Genomic DNA, 6,636 nt, shown 5'->3' on the forward strand with positions numbered 1-6,636 from the left:
GCACCGCTTCCGAACCGTGGCCCCGAACCTCAGCCCATCGCCCATCGCCTGAAAACTGAAACTCCCTGATCTTCAAGGTTTAACTCCAAGCAGCGTTAAATGAATATCCAGATACACGTAATTTCGCAAGAAATTTGCAAAATAAACGAAGGGACACGAGCATATGTGGCCTCCTGCTCATGTAGGGTTTGTTCATAATGATGTGGTCGACTGGTTGGTGAGGTAGGACAATGTTTCTGGCCACGTAATGTACGACAATCGAGCAACCAACGATTTCAGACTGATCGAGGATGAATCGGCAGAGGATTGGTGCCTTCATCGTGCCGTAAATGTCACTAATACACTGCCATCCAACCACTAATCGGACGCTCTCCCTTATTTTGAACATATCAGTCGAGCAGTTCGCTGATAAATACGAATGCGTACCTACTACGTTCCAACTACTTCTCGTTCACTTACGGGTAGGCATCAAAGATAATCCATCCTGCGTAAGTCAAAAGAAAGAACAAAGTCACTTAAAACATTTGCTGGATTCCTGCACCTTCTTGGAAACACGGCAAAAACGCTTGTAGGAAAACCTTGGTGCCCCTTCCAACAGATACACCTGTTATGTTGTGTAACGTAGATACCCAAGCACACGAAACATTTGTTTAAAGTTACGCGAGATAGTACCATGTGTGTATGAAATGTGTTGTACTATCTGTGTCTGGAGTTGATGTTCTGTTTTGTATACAGGTGATATCATGTAAAGATTCTTTAGCTAAGGGAAGTATTGCGCCCATGTGGACACTGTAAAATATTCTTAAAACATTGTTACAGTTATTTATAATGAGATGCTTTGTATTTATGAGCTGGCCGGAGTGACCGAGCGCTTCTAGGCGCTACAGTCTGGAACCGCGGGAGCGCTACGGTCGCACGTTCGAATCCTGCCTGGGGCATGGATGTGTGTGATGTCCTTAGGTTAGGTTTAAGCAGTTTTAAGTTCTAGGGGACTGATGACCTCAGATGCTACGGTCGCAGGTTCGAATCCTGCCTCGGGAATGGATGTGTGTGATGTCCTTAGGTTAGTTAGGTTTAAGTAGTTCTAAGTTCTAGGGGACTGATGACCACAGCTGTTAAGTCCCATAGTGCTCAGAGCCATTTGATGACCTCAGAAGTTAAGTCCCATAGTGCTCGGAGCCATTTCAATTTTGTATTTGTGATTTTACATTTGTTCCATGTTCTGGCTGTATGTTTGAATAAACATAAATCAAATAAAAATCAGTAATAATAAAAAATCCCATACATCATTTGGACATACGAGTAGTATCAGGTGTACTCTAGCGCAAATGTAGCTACGTCATGGACGTATCACATCGTTCCTTTTTTCTTAAAACGTCGTTGGGTATATTTAAGAGGTTCATTATTTCCAACAGATTCTGAAACAATCTGCGGTTGACATATGGATCGTAACTGGATGCTAAAGAAATTAGGGCATGAGGGTCTGTAACTACATGATACTCTCTTCCAGTTTAGTGCAGTAACTTGTGGTATGCGTCAACAGGTGGTATATTATTGAGTACTCTGATAACAATAATCGCATTAGCTATGTTCTGATATCGAAGGGTATCGAGAAACAGCTCTTTGAAATCTAATGTTTAGATGTATGTCACTTCAGTACTTCATCAATTAATCTATAGGGTGACCCAAAAGTCCGTTAACATTTGAAAAGGCACTAATTCACGGACTGATGTAGGTAGAGAGGTAAAACTTGACACACATGAGTGAAATGCCATGGGGTTTTATTGATACCTAAAACGAGTGCAAAAACTGGCCAACAGATGGCGGTGGACAGTAACACGTCAGCGACGCCACAGGCGAATCGTGTATAAAATGAGCTGTAGTGAGAGAGTGAGCCAAATGCGCCACCGCCGGCCGGAGTGGCCGAGCGCTTAAAGGCGCTACAGTCTGGAACCGCACGACCGCTACGGTCGCAGGTTCCAATCCTGCCTCGGGCATGGATGTGTGTGATGTCCTTAGGTTAGTTAGGTTTAAGTAGTTCTAAGTTCTAGGGGACTTATGACCTCAGATGTTAAGTCCCATAGTGCTAGAGTCATTTGAACCATTTGAGCAAATCTGCCGTGATCGTCCGGTTTCATTAGGAATGCTGAAAGACAACATCCGACGGCAATCTATTACCTTGCCTATTGATATCCTGTAGAGTGCAGTTCAAAACATTGTCCATCGACTACAAGTATTGTCGCTGAATGACGACTGACATGTTCCGCACTTGTTATAAAGAACGTCGTCTTTGCTAAAAATCGGTGGTTATGCTAATCATTGCTTTTATATCGTACTTAGCACCATCTATTGGTCATTTTATACACTTTTTTCATGGGTGTTGCGTTGTGTTCATCATCATTTCATCCCCATCCGGCGTGCAGGTCGCCCAATGTGGCGCCGAATGTAATAAGACCTGCGCCAAGGCGGCCGGACCTGCCCCGCGAGGGGCCTCCCGGCCAATGACGCCAAACGCTCATCATCATCATCATTTCAATAGAACCCCATGTTATTTCAAGCATGAGCGTCAATTTGTACCTCTATCTACAATATTCCGTGAAGTACTGAATTTTCAAGTGTCAACGCGCATTTGGGTCACCCTGTACTATTATGCATGTCTTGCAGTTGTGGGCGTGACTGTTTGCAACACACAGCAAGTGTCATCCCCCAGTTTTCGTGTCTACCATGTAGAAAAACAGGCAGACGTTCCAAACCCAAGTCCAAGAACACATGAAACCCTTCACACTTAACCACTTACGACGATTCCCACCTGATGACGGGCCCACAGGGCCTGAAATGTATTGAGCGATTCGATAAAACAGTTCCTGTGTATTCAATAGTTAAGTAATTCGGGGACGTTCCTTTTACAAGTAGGGCTGGAAGTGAAAGCGTACGATGCCTACCCACTCTTTTTAGTAGCGAGACGTAGATTCATTGAGCATTATAGTGTTGAGAGTTCAAGATTTTTGATTCGAGAGCACACACATTTTCATTGAATGAAATGAAATGACAGCTTAGCTCTAGATTTGTACCATACCGAATAACTTTTTAGTTAAACAGTGTTATACTGCACTCCTTGACTTTTAACGTTATTTAAATGCAGGGTGGGTATAATTAAGGGGCAGCTACTTGCAGAGGTCCAGTGTGGGCTGCAGTTCTGCAATTACCCTGTGGCAGCGAAACTTGGTAGATATTCTAATGTGTTCAAAAAAGGTTCAAATGGCTCTGAGCACTATAAGACTTAACTTCTGAGGTCATCAGTCGCCTAGAACTTAGAACTAATTAAACCTAACTAACCTAAGGGCATCACACACATCCATGCCCGAGGCAGGATTCGAACCTGCGACCGTAGCTGTCCCGCGGTTCCGGACTGAGCGCCTTTCTAATGTGTTAACGCGGAACTGATGTACCCCGGAAAAAATTAGTTCTATTATAGTCACCAGATGCAAATCTGGCGCTGTGAAATCACGTATAGGAAGACGCATAGACGCATAGACGTATGTTTCCCTATGTAATGCATTAGGAACGGGAGGTGGGCCGGAAAAGTCCGTCAAGTGAGAAAGTCGTAATTCTCATTTTATTATTAGCTGCCGTTTACACAGTTCGTTCAGTATGAACACCGATGACGTTGACGAGATGTTGAACCCCTAAAACGACGTGGTCAACAGTTGCTCGCAACACATCCGGTGGAATCTGCGCAACGTGTTTCTGGTTGGTTGATTTTGGGGAAGGGGGCCAAACAGCGAGGTAATCGGTGCTATCGGGTTAGGGAAGGATGCAGAAGGAAGTCGGCCGTGCCCTTTCAAAGGAATCATCGCAGCAATTGCCTGAAGAGATTTAGGGAAATCACGGAAAACCTAAATCAGGATGGCCGGACGCGGGATTGACCGTCGTCCTCCCGAATGCGGGTCCAGTGTGCTAACCACTGCGCCACCTCGCTCGGTACCGTGTTCCTGTATACTGGCCTTCCGATCGAGTAGACACTGACCGTGTCCTTGGTAAACGCGTTCTTTGAGATATATCGAGAGCCAAATATCATATGGACTCAGATCAGGCGATCTTGCAGGCCATGATTCTGGAAAACCTCTAGAGATAACACGTTTGTGGAAGGCTGTGTTATGCCGATGTTTCGCTGGACAGGCGACAAGACGAATTGCCTCATTTTGCTTGAAAACAGTGATTTCTACACATTTACGCTGTTCCAAAGCAGGAATCACATACTGTACAAGGAGGTATCGATAACGCGCAGACGCAATGGTACACCTAACAAGCCCTCTGGCTGTACTCTCCTGAAACAAAAACGGCCGGGAGTAAATGTGATTGCGAATCCACACCACACAGTCACATACTGCGAGTGTAGTGGCTCTCTGTGCACAGCGCGCGGTTTAGTGGTATCGCAAATTCGGCAGTTCTATGTATTCACTGAACCATGCAGTGTAAAATGTGCCTCGTTACTTCAGAGAATACTGCCCGGCCACATGTCATCAACTTCGATCCGTGCCAGAAACCGAAGACCATGATGCTTCAATTGCTACGCCAGTGTAAAAAAGACAGAAAAACTTCCATACTGTTGACCTTGGGATGGACAATTGTCGTGACTCTACACGAGCACTAGCACTAGCCGGGCAAGTATTGCACGGTCAGTTACAGCAACAGCATTCTAGTCAATACCTTCCACGAGGATAGGACGCCTTCCGCTTCCAGGTGGCACACCAAGCTTACCCGTGTTTTCGAATTTCATTATCATCTTCTTTAAATCATTTAATGACATTGGGAGCCTCCTCAGACCTTTCAGGTAGCGATACTCACTATGTGCAGCACTGCAATTGCCGCCGTTCACATCAGACAGCTTCGTTAACAGCGCACGTTCTCTCTTCTCGATAACCACGCTGTTCACTCCCATTATGGCTTGTCAAATGACATCGTGGATGTCGTACCGTCATACAAACATTGTGCAGTACCAGATATTCACTTGGTGACCACAGTAGGAATTATTTGTTTCTCAGCGTAAATTGGTATCACATTAACGCGTTAGCATATCTACTAATTTTCGCTACCATACGCCAGTTACAGCCCACAACAGACCTCCTTTTTTTCCTTTATTGATTTTAGATTCCCCCCCCCCCCCCGCCCACCTGGGAAGGGCGGGCTGACAGCAGCTTAATAAGCTGCTCTACAGCCGAGAGAAAAATCAAACAAACAGTGATGAGAGAACAAACAATATAAAAAGGCATTAAAACGGTGACGTTGTTAATAACAGTAAAATGGCGGAAAGTTGCGGAACTCAAAATATAAAAACACAGCGTTCACGATGCCGATGAAGACACACAGGAAGGAGACATGCACAATTAAAAAACACGGCGATAGTCTGGTTTCTGTCCGCACGAGATAAAAACACAACTAGCGACAGTATGGTGGCTGTTTGAAACACTGACAGGGGACGCACTACACTGAACACTCACTTAAAACACCACTATACAGGCGACACGCTGGCAGATGGGGGTGGGGAGGGGTGGGGGGGGGGGGGACCTGGACCGATGAGGGGGAAAAAGAGGGGCAACAGATCTCGTTCTTTTTTCTTTATTGTAATTTTCATACCTATATAGATACATAGGTAGGCTGGCAGCAGCATCGTACGCTGCTCTTCAGCCTTCGATTTTCCGATGATAAAAAACAGTAAGAAGATACATAATAGTTAGAGTGACGGGTAAAAAACAGTAGACATACAAAAATACAAAACACGGAGCCGTTCACACTCGATGAAAATTACACTGAAACGCGTTGGCACGGCGCACAAACACTGATGATTCGACGGCACAGGTGAACGTAGGAGTGAGACGGTGAACACTAACACAAACACGACGGCACACACACGAGAAACTGATGGCGATGATCTCCAGCACGCGAATGTCCACATAACGTGTGCGAGTCCGGGGACCTGCCAAGAGGGGAAGAGGGGTGAGGGGGAGGGAGAGGGGAGAGCAGAGATGCCAATGGCAGAGGAGATGGAAGGAGGAGTAGAGGGATGGGGGTAGGGGAAGCCTCGGGGAGGAGTCGGGAGAAAGGGAGGAAGGAGGGAAGGGGGAGAGAAGGGAGAGAGGGTGCCCAAAGGAAACAAACACAGGAAGAGGGAGGGAGGATCAAAGTTGGTAGGACGGGTAGATGGAGGGGAGGAGGGCATCATCAGGGAGGGGGAGCTGGCGGAAGCCACCTTGGGAGAGGGTATGTAGAGTGGACGGATGGAGAGCAGGTGGGACATAGTACAGGCGCGGCAGCAGATGGGGGCGGGAGAGGATGGGAGAGACCAGTGGGTGAGGAGGATCGAGTTTGCAGGAGGTGTAGAGGATCCGTATCCGTTCGAGGAAAAGGAGGAGGTGGGGGAAGGCAATTAGTTTGTACAGGATATGCGTGGGGGAGGAGAGACGGATGCGATAGGCGAGGCGAAGAGCATGGCGTTCCAGGATCAGAAGGGATTTGTATAAGGTAGGGGGAGCAGAGATCCAGACAGTGTGAGCGTAGCAAAGGCTAGGGCGAATGAGGGATTTATAGGTATGCAGGATGGTAGAGGGGTCCAGACCCGAAGTTCGGCCAGAGAGG

This window comes from Schistocerca cancellata, chromosome 2 (assembly GCF_023864275.1).
Source record: "Schistocerca cancellata isolate TAMUIC-IGC-003103 chromosome 2, iqSchCanc2.1, whole genome shotgun sequence".
Lineage (NCBI taxonomy): Eukaryota > Metazoa > Arthropoda > Insecta > Orthoptera > Acrididae > Schistocerca > Schistocerca cancellata.